Source organism: Sorex araneus, chromosome 7, assembly GCF_027595985.1.
Source record: "Sorex araneus isolate mSorAra2 chromosome 7, mSorAra2.pri, whole genome shotgun sequence".
NCBI lineage: Eukaryota > Metazoa > Chordata > Mammalia > Eulipotyphla > Soricidae > Sorex > Sorex araneus.
In genome coordinates, this window is record NC_073308.1 from 3,659,422 (window position 1) to 3,672,442 (window position 13,021).

At 48.7% G+C, this 13,021-nt stretch overlaps 1 protein-coding gene across 2 annotated transcripts in view; it reads left to right on the top strand.

Moving 5' to 3' along the window:
* The first annotated feature begins 4,279 nt into the window (after positions 1-4,279).
* LOC129406488 (leucine-rich repeat-containing protein 37A3-like) overlaps positions 4,280-13,021 on the top strand; it is a 131,490-nt gene continuing 122,748 nt past the window's right edge. Inside the window, exons 1-2 of one of the 2 annotated variants that reach the window (XM_055144447.1) lie at positions 4,280-4,404; positions 7,667-7,800. The gene's annotated coding sequence lies outside the window, so the exon portion shown is untranslated. The remainder of the gene's footprint in view (positions 4,405-7,666; positions 7,801-13,021) is intronic. The other variant, XM_055144448.1, reaches the window with a different exon arrangement.

Genomic DNA, 13,021 nt, shown 5'->3' on the forward strand with positions numbered 1-13,021 from the left:
ATTCCGCAGCTGCCTTGTCTTTTCCAGGCCACACACCTCCGTTCCTCTTGCCCTTAGTTCTGGCACCACTTAGAGGGCATGCGGGCTGTCAAAGGAATGGGCTAAGAGGGAAGGTGAGGATCTTAAAGAGACAGACAAATAAGTGGTTGAGAGGTCTGAGTGCTTGTGGACCAGCAGCCTCGATCTTTATTTCAAGCAGCCTTTTCTACATCTCTATCAGGAACTTGGCAAGCATTGTCATCCATTGTAATGGCAAAAAGCATATTCCTAAGATCATACATTTCTTTGATCATAACAAAATGCAATGGGGAACAACCTGATCATTCCTAAACCTTTTAATGATTAGCAGACCATACAGCTACGTGTGTATCCTACTAATCTATTCACTGTCACTATATCACTGTCATCCCGTTGTTCATCGATTTGCTTGAGCGGGCACCAGTAAAGTCTCCATTCATCCCAACCCTGAGATTTTAGTAGCCTCTCCTTGCTTGTCTTTCCCAATGATTGGAGGCTTTTTCGGGGTCAAGGGAATGAGACCTTTAACTATTACTGTATTTGGCATATCGATTATGCCACAGGGAGCTTGCCAGGCTCTTCCATGTGGGCGGTATACTCTCGGTGTTTGCCAGGCTCTCTGAGAGGAATGGAGAGTGTATATCAGTGAATACAAGCAAGTTTGTTAAAACCTAACACATGGGTGTTGCTTTAGGCACATCAGTGGGCTAGACTATAAGTGGTTGTGCAGCCACAAAGTGGCCTCGTGCTTCTGGGAGATTTGTTTTATATTGTCTCTGGATCTTGGCCCTTGATGGGATTACTAATCTATTAACACATCTATATCCTGTTAACTTCTCAGCAGGCTAAGGGTGGGAATGTATTAATCTCTATAGGCTTGGGTTGGCAATATAATAGCTTCTCTGCGTACTGGGGGTGGCAGTACAGGGAGCTACGCCAAGTGTTCTTGGCCCTCTGTGTGAGGCAGCTCCTAGGGCTATGTCCAAATAAGGACCCTGCATGAGCAGGCAGCTCCCTGCAACACACCACCTGGAAATTTTATTTTCTGAAGAGCCTCTCAGCATTTCCTGTAAAATACCTATTTTCTCACTTTAAAATGCATACATGAATAAGTCCAGCGATGGGCTTGGGAAGTAAAGCCAAAAAGGTCAACGTTCATGTAACCAATAAAGGCTGTTGGCAGGAAATGCTGGACGTGAGCTGGAATCCCTCCCCGAGGCGGGGATGAGGTCCACGAGGAGTGGGAGAATGGGAGGATGGGAGCCTCTCCTGTGGCCCCAGAATAATCGTTCCTGAAAAGCTGTTAAAGCCATCATCCTCCAGCAGGGATGAGTATTAAAGCAAATCACAAGCAGTCCTGTCGTTCTGTCCAAGTGCTCCCCAAGTGCCAAAGCAATTAATGACAGCAGATTCAATTCCTACCCCTACTTATGGTCACACTCTCGTGTTGCACGCCGCTTCGTCCAGCGAAGAAACACGCGACTCGGAGATCCTTTTGGCTGCGATTTATTTAGGAACTTTCTCATGCGTTAGAGATGAAATCAGGAAAGGGGACGTGGAGTAAGGCGGAAAAAGGGACGCATGAGGGAGAACCCCCGAGCTAGGTGACCTCCCCCCTTATATACCTCTCGCTGCCTGCTTATGCCCACGTGTCCGCATCTGATAGGTTAGTCACAGCTTATGGGCGTGGCAAGACATCCTATTTCCTTATTAGGAGTTGTTTTCGAAGCACACAGGTGTTGATTACAAAGAGTGCTACAAAGCATGGTCCCATGGTGGCTCTCCACACTCTCGGGCTCTTGAAATGGTTAGAACTTTTGCAGCTGTGTCTATACTGCTGTTGATGCTAAAGGCCTGTCTGTTTTCCCAAGCTCTCAGACTTATTCACAAGTGCATGCCCTATCTTAGTATTGAAGGTTCTCCTCCCTTAAAACCTTGCAGAAAATTTTCTTTTTTTGGGGGGGGGGGCTTGGTATTCTTTTAAAACACAAACACAATGAAAAACATAGTTTTCCAGGCTGGAAAGAGAGCCCTTTCCTTACAGGTTACTGACCAATGTGTAATTCACTCCCAGCACCACCTCTGGTCCCCCAAGCCCAATTAGGAGTCACCCCTGAATACAGAGCATTAAATATCCTCTGACCACCACTAGGTTGGGACGAAGCCCCACTTCTCTAAAAGCTAAACAAACCAAACCCCTCAGTCCGCAGTGAGCAGGATGCCCAGAGGCACAGAGTAAAGATGAATGTGTGAGCAGTAGTTGACTAAGATGATATTTCTCCACCTCGATTTCAGAAAACATTGGTGGAGGGATGGGAGTAATAGACCAGTGGGTAGGGCACTTGTTTTGCACCCAAGTGACATGAGTTTGATCCCTGACCCTACAATATGATCCCCTGAACCTTGCCAGTAGTGATCCACGAGCACAGAGCCAAGAGTAAGACCTGGATAGGTATGGCCCCAAAATATTTTTTTAAAAATTAATAGGGGTCAGAGAGACAGTAGGAAAGGTGGTTGTCTTCCGTGCTGCTGACGTGGTTTAATCTCTGGCATCTCATATGGTCCCCGAGCACGGTCAGGTGTGACTCCTGAGTGCAGTCAGGAGAACCCCCTGAGCATTTCCAGGTGTGGCCCCAAAACCAAAAATTGGTGCAGCCAGGTACTGCCCGAGGCTCTCCTGGGTCCAGTGGGCTTATCCCAGTCTCATGCACCCCACCTTCCATCCCACCTGAGATAGATCTGTGGCAGCAAGAACCCCAGTAGCAGTGGAAGAAGCACAGATCTCCCTCTCCAACAAAGATACTCATAACTTCTAGATACTCCAAAATAATGATCTTTGGGGTCTGAAACAATAGTACAGTGGGTAGGGAATTTGCCTTGAAAACAACTGACCCAGGTTCGATTCCCACATCCCATATGGTCCCCCAAGCACTGCCAGAAGTAATTCCTGAGTGCGAGCCAGAAGTATCCCCTGTGCATCACCGGGTGTGACCCAAAAAGAAAAGTAATCATCTTGATATATCACCCGTGCACTTGTAAGCCAGGAAAAGTTAAATACAAGAGCGAGGAAAATGAGCAGTGAGCCAGATTTGATCACCTACCTAAAGGAGCACATCAATGCTGACACTCTGGACATATGAAATGAGTGTGTTGCAAGGAGCCTGGGGCCACACATTCTGCAGGTCAGTGTGCTGAGTGAACTGCCCGTCACTTTCTTGTCAGGGCTCTCAGTTTGTGGATGCGGAGCAAGGGATGGCTGTTCTCTAGACAGGCAGTGCTCAAGTTCACACATCCAAGTCCATGAGCTGGGGTTGAATTCTGAAGCCTCCCAACTCTCACCCCGCCCTGCAGGGAAGGATAAGTTGGGGCTGCCATCAAAGGTCACACAGGCTGCAGAGATTGCCTTCACTGGCTGAGCACAGAGTTTGCATGCTGGAGGCCAGGGTTCGATCCACAACACTTCATGGTCCCAGAAACACTGCCAGGAGTGACCATTTCCCAACCACAGACCTGAGAGTGATCTCCACATCCCACCCGGAAAAAGAAGGAGCCAAAGTACTGATTCGTATTTTTATATGTCAGGGAGGTTATTCTGGGTCTCTTCTCCTGACTAATCTGTCCTGATAATCTCCAGATCTATCCACATAAGCAGCAGATTACATGCTATCATCTTTTCTTAGAGCTGAGTAGTATTCCCTTCTAGATGTACCTTTAAAGATAGAGACAGGTTCTTTAACCAGTCCTCTATTCTTGGACATTTGGGTCGGCTCTAGATTTTGGCCATTGTGAATAGTGCTGCAAAGACCAGAAGGGTGCAAATGTCTTGGGTTTTTGGGACAGATGCCAAACAGTTGACTATAAAACATCGCGGTGGGCTTTCAGGGCGCGCTCCTGTTATAAGGAGTAGGGAAAACACGTTTTCCTGAGAGCCCCCTGGGCAGGAAGGTGCTTGAGCTCTGTTGGTCCCCAGCGCCAACGGCCTGGGAAAGCAAAGACGGGCGGCTTCACAAGTGGGCAAGCTTCACTCACAGAAGCCCAGACGGACGATCCTTACACAGAAGGTGGCCGGCAAGGGAAGGTAGCCAGTAGGATCTAGAGCCTAAGACACCTGCGACAGTGGCAAGCCCCACTAGGGGGAAGGTCTACAGGCTCCTCCGGGATCTGGGGCGAAGCCCCTAATGACTGGCCCCGCCCTCAACCTCCTCGGGGCTCCGCGATTGGGCCGTCGCGTGGGGGCGTGGCCCGACGTCCAGACGACGTGCTTGCGTCATCGCCGCGGGCGCTGCTTCCAGTTGTCTGAGGCTGCGAGGCGGCCACCGCGTCTGGAGCGAAGCTGAGGGGCTGCCCCGGCCCTGAGCGCCCGTCACCGCCTCCCGGCTCCCTGTGGTGAGTGACGGCTGAGGGGGCGAGCAGAGGGGAAGCGTCGCGGCTGCGGGGAGCCCCCGCGGATCCCCCCGGGCGCCCGCCCCGAGCCCGGCGTCTGCCAGCCCCTTCCCCACCCGAGCCCGCGAGCCCGCGAGCCCGACCCCGGCCCGCCGCCGCCCCGCGACCCCGGGGGCCGCCCTCGCCGCTCTGCCCCTCGCGGGCTCGGCTCCCTTAGCCCAGTTTCCCTCAGCTCCCTGCAGTGCACCCCGAGGCCCGCCCGGGGACCCGGGTTCGATCCCCCGCAGCATCGCGTATGGGATTCCTGAGTGTGGAGCGCAGGACTGAGCCCTGAGCACTGTCGGGTGTCTACCCCAAAAAAGCCAAAAACCAGGGGCCCCTCCTCCAAGCCCCCCTCCACCTCCGCTGGCCCCACGTTCACCAGCACAGCCAAGGCGAGTGGCCGGTGGAGCCCAGCGCTTTGGTGACAACCTGGACCAGCCCTTAAATGTGCCCGAGCTCAGCGCCTCACTCCCGTGTCCTCCTGGTCCTCCCTGGCCCCCGTCTCCGCTTCCTCATCCGTCTCATGACAAACCCAGCAAGGTCCTTGCACCTCTGCCCGCGGCCTCAGCTTGCACCCATGGCCCCTTGGCCCAGTCCCCATGCGGTCTGAGAAAGTTCAAGCCCTCTGCTAACCCCCCTCACTGCCGCACAGCAGCCAAATACAGACGCTTGCGCACAACCTGGCAGTTAAGGGGGCTGGCTGGACTGGCCCCTGAAGGTCTCCAGTGGTCAGCTAGCATGGGGGCCCGCCCCTGTTGTGTAGCCAGAGTTTCTCCTCACCTTCTGTCTCCCTGGGCTGTCCTGGGGTTTGTGTGTCTGGCACTGATGCTGGACTCCCTGTGCTGGCCACCCACCTGGTAGGCAGCAGCCAAATCCCTGAAGGTGAGTGCTGGTGCCTCAGTCGCTCACTCCACTGCAGCTGCAGGACCCAGTCCTTCCAGTCACGTTGCTGGCCTGGGGAAGTGGAGATGCCACTGTGTGGTGGCAGAATGGTGTGTGAGTTGTCCTGCACATGTTAAGGCTCCTCACCTTGTGCTCCCCCAGCCTCCCCTCTCACATGATGTCCATTCCTTTCCATGTAGTCGAAAGACTACCTCCTTCTGGCCCTTGCAAGGGGACCTGTTGGTGGCTGTGGGCCTGGGCTCTCCTGGCCTCTCCATGGGCCCTGCATTCCCTGGGAGAGGCAGAGTGTGAGAACGATGTTTGGATTGTCTGGAAACCAAATTCTGAGGTGTCTTCCTGGGAGAAGCTGAGCTTGCTTTCTCTCCTTGCTGATGTTCCATAATTCTGAGAACTTTCTGCCAGCAAAGAACTTCGAGCTTTTAGTTGTTTAGTTATTTATTTTGGAGGTGGGGTAGACTTAGCGGTGCTCAGGGGTTATTTCTGACTCTGCACTCAGGCAGTGTTCAGAGGACCATATGGGATGCCAGGGATCAAACCCAGGTTGGCCACACTAAAGGCAAACACCCTCCCCACTGTACTATCACTCCAAACCCTCCTGTTGGTTTAACGTCAGCAGCACAAAACCAAAATGTTTTTAACAAGAACAAAAATATTGGCATCCAGATATTTTGGTGCCCTTGATTAAAAAGCTGACCATAAATGTGTAGGTGATCCCCTATTACCTTTGTTTTGTTTTGTTTGGCTGCACTCAGCAATGATCAGGGTTTACTCCTGACTCTGTGCTCAGGGATCACTCCAGGTGGGGGAGTATTTAGGGTGCCCCCAATTGAACTGGGGGAATTGAATTGAACCCAAGTCAGCAGTGTGCAAGGCAGATGCCCTGCTCACTGTGCTATGGCTCCAGCCTCTAATCACCTCTTCTTGACTAGGATGTTTTGAAAGATCTGATTCATGAAGGTAGGTCAGAGTAAAGCTCAGCTAGGAGACTATCAGATAAAAGTCTTCTTTCCCATGAGCCCACATTTGGGCGTTTGCACTCTCAGCCACAGGGGCAGATGTGGGCCACCGTTAGGCTACTGTCTCTTGGCCCTACAACAAGAGAAACCTCCACAAGGGAAGAGAAAACACTAGCCTAGTGCCCATTCTAGAAGGCTGAGAAGGAGACTCGTGTGCCTGAATGTGTAAGGGTGTGTGTCCACAGAGACAGGGACACTGGCTCCCTGTGGCCCCAGAAGCATGCAGAGAGGAGAGAAGGCCTTGCTCAAACCCCCTGGGGGGGACTGAGTGGTGCCCTCCCCCATGTCTGTACTTGTGCCCACATGAAAAGCCTTGAGCTCTGGGCGCAGAGACTTCAGGAAACAAATGCACTCTGTCCCCACAGCACAGAGGTAAACCAGCAGCACCTCACTGCTCTGAGAATAAAATGGTCCCCACGTGACCAAATTCCAAGTCCCAGGAAGGAGTCTTGGGGCCTGGGCTTCTGATCTAACTGCAGGCCCACAGTTAGGCTGCTTAGGAGTTCAAAGGTACTTACTTCCCTTTCCCATCGCATCCTTTGTCTCTGCTCTGTCAGCTTCCTTTGCCCGAGGTTCTCAGCTCTCATACCTGCTGCCCTCTGTGCTGGGGGAGCAGAGGGACTGCGGGGGAGAAGGCCTGTCCCCATGGGGAGGGCTCAGAGAGATGTTTGCTCTGTGCTCAGATCACAAAGCAGCATATCTCCCTACTTAGATTTCCGTGGTGGGCATCCTAGTGGGAAACTTGTCATACAGGGTATTTTTTTGTTTAAAACTTCCAAAGGTGTTGTCAGAATTCAGCAAAGCCCAGAAGGACTCTGTGCCAACCTGCCAACTAACCCAGGAAGCAGCAAACCCTGTGCCGCCCCGTCCACACCCCATTACATCAGTTCAGCCCTGCCTGACCCAGCCTTTTCTTTTTTAAAAAATTTATTTATTTATTTGTTTATTGAATCACCATGTGGAAAGTTACAAAGCTTTCAGGCTTAAATCTCAGTTAAACAATGCTCGAACACCCATCCCTTCACCAGTGCACATATTCCACCACGAAGAACCACAGTAAACCTTCCCCTCCACGCCCCCCTCAGCCCCCCACCCCGCCTGTGTAGCTGATAAATTTCACTTTACTTTCTCTTTACTTTGATTACATTCAATATTTGAACAAAAACTCACTATTATTCTTTGGAGTCCCCCCCGCCCCCTGAAGTTGGACCTGCTGAAAAGGAAGCATTTGATAATTCCGAGCATCCTTAGACGATGGCTCCCGGACTTGCCACCACTGGGAACTCCCCCTGTTGTCTCTGCAGGGAAGACTCCATGCCAGCAGCATTCGGGTCTGGTGGGCGAGCTGACCAGCGCAGCCTGCCAGGGAAGCAGCCAGCCAGAACCTCGGGAGGATGGAGCCGGACTGAGCATCGTGGTTCCCTCACCCGCAAGCCCAGTGAGTTGGGCAAGCTCTGGGCGGGGCTGAAGGGCCCCATGAAGTGTCTCAGCTAGTGACTCTGAGTGGTCCCTGCCTTTTCCCCATTACCCCTGGGTCCCCTCCCAGTGCTGGGATTCATTGCCTGGCAATGATGGAGCCCGGGCTTCTGGGTGTGAGTCGAGGAGATGAGGCAGACACAGTGCTAGACACTTCCTGTAGGTGTGTCCTGTCAACACATATCAGCCCTGGGGGAAGCTAATGCTCATCTGATCACAGACTTCGTGCTGAGGCTCATCTGTGCCAAGACACTTTCCTAAGGCAAGACACTTTGCTCACTGAGCCTTTATTTTCCCCTTAGCCCATGTTAAATTAACAGTTCATATAAATCTCATTCTGCGACATGAATCAGGTTTAGAACCACACACTCTTCAGGGACTGGAGCCATAGTACAGTGGGGAGGGAGCTTGTCTTGTGACATGGCCAACCCATGTTTGATCCCCGACAGCCCATATAGTCCCCAAGCACTACCAGGAGTGATTCCTGAGTGCAGAGTCCGAAGTAACCACTGAGCATTGCCATGTAGGGTACAAAACACAAAGGAACCACATTGTCTAATAATGTGGTTAGACACTTGAAAGACGGCTAGTCCTGAGCTGGGGAGATAGCTCTGTGGTCATGGGTTACAGGCCTTGCATGCACAGGGACTCATTTATAAGTCCTAGTTCCTCATGCTTCATTCACCACATGGCATGAGCCCTAACATTGGCCCGTGCAGACCAGTTGGCCGAGTATCGCTGCAGTAGTCCAGTGTGTTGATCATCCAAGGGAACCAGCCCTAGACAGCTCCTGGGAGAACCCTGCGTGGGCCCTTGTGAGCTTAGACCAGGACCCAGTAGTTCAGCTGGGTGGCCACACCCTTGCCGTTTCCCATTCTCAGGAAACTGGTAAAGATTCCTAGAGAGAATGATGGATCTTTTATAGTGACCCATCTGTTTGAAAGAGAACTTGAAACTTTATTAGACAGATAGCAGTAAAGGATGCATAGAAAATAAACTCTGTGATTTTACTTAACACCAAATAGATTAATGTGTACTGTCTTAGGGTGTTTTTTGGCACATTCCTCTGGTGCTCGGTTTTTACTCCTGGTGTGGTGCTCTGGATACCATGGGGTGCCGGGGACTAAACCTGGAGCTGCTACAAGCAAAGCAAATACTACAGGTCTTTCAGCTATCTCTCCAGCCCTTACTGAAGTTTTTAATTTGATTATTTGTTTTCTTCGGGCCACACCCAACAGTGCTCAGGAGTTACTCCTGACTCTGTACTCAAGGATCACTCCTGGTGATGCTCAGGAGACCATATGGGATGCTGGGGATCAAACTGAGGTCAGCCGCATGCAAGGCAAGCCCCCTACCCACTGTACTGTCTCTGCCCACCCCACCCCACTATTTTTTTGTAAAATCAAGAAATCTGAAACTTCCAATTAGAGCCTCTCATTAGCACCACATAACCAGGTTAGCAACTTTGAAATTATAGGATGTGAGAAAACACAAATTTTGAAAGCTTTGTGTAATCTGCGAACACTTTGTGACTCAGTAAATGTGTTACCTCAGACTGTGTATCACATGTGCTCAGAAACCAAAATGGGTACAAGGCTTAATATATGAAAGAAAATTATGTGGCCCCTCTATATTTCAAGGGAAATAATGCCAACTCTCAAAATGGGCACGAACAAGTGCCCAGGTCACTAACCCCCAAGGAAGAATGTAGCAGTGTGTTAGTCAAAGGGACAGATGTTCCGTGGTTGTTGATTTGACTTGAGCATTGGTGGAAAAGGTACAGTGTGAGGTCAGCTCCAGATGGCTGGGCCAGGGAAAGGGAAGGCAGCTGCCCAATGATGCTCAGGGGTTACTCTAGCTCTGTGCTCAGAAGGGTACAAGGCAAATGTCCTACCGCTGTGCTATCACTCCAACTCTACTTCTTAGATTTATAATTCTTTAACATGTTTATTTTGTGTGTGTGCATATGTGATCCGAGGGGTTGAACCTAGGACCTCACACTTAGAAGCCTGTGCTCTGCCACTGAGCCATATCCCTTCCCTCCGGCCCTCACTGCTAGCACTTTCATGTACATACATACATGCCCTTCATCTTAAGAATAGCTTTATTGGGCTCTAATTCACCAATTAAAGTGTAAAATTTAATTTTTGAATAGACTCACAGGATTGTGTAGCCATTACCAAAGTTTAATTTCTTTTGGTCCTGTGGCCACACCCACCAACACTCAGACTGCTCCAGGATGTGTTATTTGGCAGCACTTGGGGGCTCAGAGCTGCCAGGAATACCGCCTGGGCCTCCTGTGTGAAAAGCCAGCTCTGTAGCCTGCTGAGCTGTCTCTTGAACCCCACAGTTTCACTTTAAAACCTTGTCATCCCCCCGCTGAAGGAAACACCTTCAATTACCAGTCTCTCTCCAGTCCTCTCTCTGCCCTTGGCCTGTGGCCTTCCCTCAGCCACTTTGCTAGTAGTCAGGCCTGTTCAGGAGGGTCCCTTATAGTGGCATGAACCATACAACTTGCCCTACTGTCACCCCATGACAGGCTCAGCCTTGGAGCAGCATCATTCCCTTTTATTGTCGACTGACATTCCTGTGTAGGTGGCATTGTACGGCCAGGTTACATTTTATTTATCACTGGCTGATGGACTTTCCTCTGCCACTTTTGCAATTATATTTGTGTCTGTATGTTTTTATTTCTCCTCAGTGCATGTAAAGTGGAATATTGGGGGAATCCAGTTTACTTCTTTTGTACTTATTTATTTACTTAACATTTTGTTTTTATTTCTATTTTCATTTTTATATTAAAACAGAAAATGTGGGTTGTTTTATACTTAATACTTTCAAATGACTTCTCACTACCTATATAATGTTCAAACTCCTTAACAAGCTCCTATATAATCTGCTCCAATATCCCCCTCTAGTCACAGTCTGCTCATTCCCTTGTTTAGATTCATTTTGGGCCTTGCAAACACATGCACTTCTAAACTTCTCTTATCTGCTTTTTAAAAAAAAAAATTAATTATTTATTTATTTATTTTAATTTTTTTATTTTATTTATTTATTTTTTTTTCACAGGTAAGTTTTATTGCAATTTTTGAAATATCGGATGAAACATACAATGTGTAAAAAAAAAGGAATACTGAAAAATACTAGACAAGACAGGGGTATAATTGTTTTTTTAATTGAATCACTGTGAGATACAGTTACAAAGTTTTCATAATTGAGTTTCAGTCATACAATGATGAAACACCCATCCCTCCACCAATGAGCATTTTCTATCACCACTGTCCCCAGTATCCCTCCTGCCATCCCCACCCCATCCCATCCCCTGCCTCTGTGGCAGGCACCTTCCTTCTTACTATCTCTCTACTTTGAGGCATCATAGTTTGCAATACAGATACTGAGAGGTCATCGTGTTTGGTCCTTAGTCTACTTTCAGCACACATCTCCCATCCAGAGCCATCCCTCCAACCATCATTGACTTAGTGGTCCCTTCTTTCTCCCAGCTGCCTTCTCCCCCAGTACGAGGCAGGCTTCCAAACTGTGGAGTGATCCTCCTGGCCCTCAGACAGGTTTATACTTCTGTATCTCAGAGAGCAGCTGTTATCTTTTTTTTTTTAAATTTATTTATTTTTAATTAGAGAATCACCGTGAGGGTACAGTTACAGATTTATACACTTTTGTGCTTATACTTCCCTCATACAAAGTTCGGGAACCCATCCCTTCACCAGTGCCCATTCTCCACCACCCGTAAACCCAGCGTCCCTCCCACCCTCCCCAATCCCAATGAATCATCGTGAGGTACATTTACAGACTTACAGACTTTCATGATTGCATTTCAGTCAAACAGTGTTCAAGCACCCATCCCTCCACTGGTGCCCATTCCCAACCCCCAATGTTCCCAGTATCCCTCCCCCCACCCCCAACCCAACCCCTTCCCACCTCCTGCCTCTGTGGCAGACACAATCCCTCTTACTCTCTCTGTCCTTTTGGGTGTTGTTATGGTTTGCAATACATGTAACAAGCAGCCATCGTGTTTGGTCCATAATCTACTTTCAACATGCATCTACTATCCCCAGCGATCCCTCCAACCATTATTTATTTAGTGCTCCTCTCTCCAACCCAGCTACCTTTTCACCTAGAGCATGAGATTGGCTATCAAGCCTTGGGGCAGTGCTCCTGACCTTTACTATCCTTTAGTGTTAGTCTCCTGACCCTTACTTAACTATCCTTTGGTGTTAGTCTCCTGTTATGTTACTTTGTAGCCCACAAAGGAGTGCAGTCCTTTTATGTCTGTCCCTCTCTATCAGACTCATTTCACTTAGCATGATACTCTCCATGTTGATCTACTTCTATGCAAATTTCATGACTTCATTTTTTTTCTACAGCTACATAATATTCCTTTGTGTAGATATACCAAGGTTTCTTTAAGCAGTGGTCTGTTCTCAGGCACTAGGGTTGTTTCTAGATTCTAGCTCTTGTAAATAGTGCTGCAATAGACATACAAGTGCCTATGTCATTTCTACTGTACCTTTTTGCATCTCTGGGCTATATTCCCAGAAATGTTATTGCTGTGTCAAGTGGGAACTGATTTCTAGTTTTTGAGAAGTGTCCTTATTGTTTTCCTGAAAGGCTGAACCAGTAGGCATCTGCATCTCTCTGATGATTAGTGACAAAGAGCATTTTTTCATGTGTCTTTTGGCCATTCAGATTTCTTCTTTGAGGAAGAAGAAAAAGGATTTCTTCTTCTGTTCATTTCATTGCCCCATTTTCTGATGGGGTTGGATGTTTTCTTCTTGTGGAGTTCAACCAGTGCCTTTTATATCCTTGATATGAACCCCTTCTATAGAGGGGCATTGTGTGAATAACCTTTCCCATTGTGTAGACTGTCTTTGTCTCAGCAAAATGGAAATTGAAGAAACTTTTTCAATATACTCAAAGCCATCTACCATAAACCCACGACAAGCTTTATACTCAATGGGGAAAAACTAAGATCCTTCCCTGTAAGATCAGGGACAGGACAAGAATGCCCACTCTTACCACTACTATTTAATATAGTTCTGGAAGTACTTGCCATAGCAGTTAGTCAAGAAAAAAAAACATTAAGGGTATCCAAATAAGAAAGGAAGAAAAAAAACTCTCATCATTTGCAGATGACATGATACTATATTTAGAGAACCCTAAAG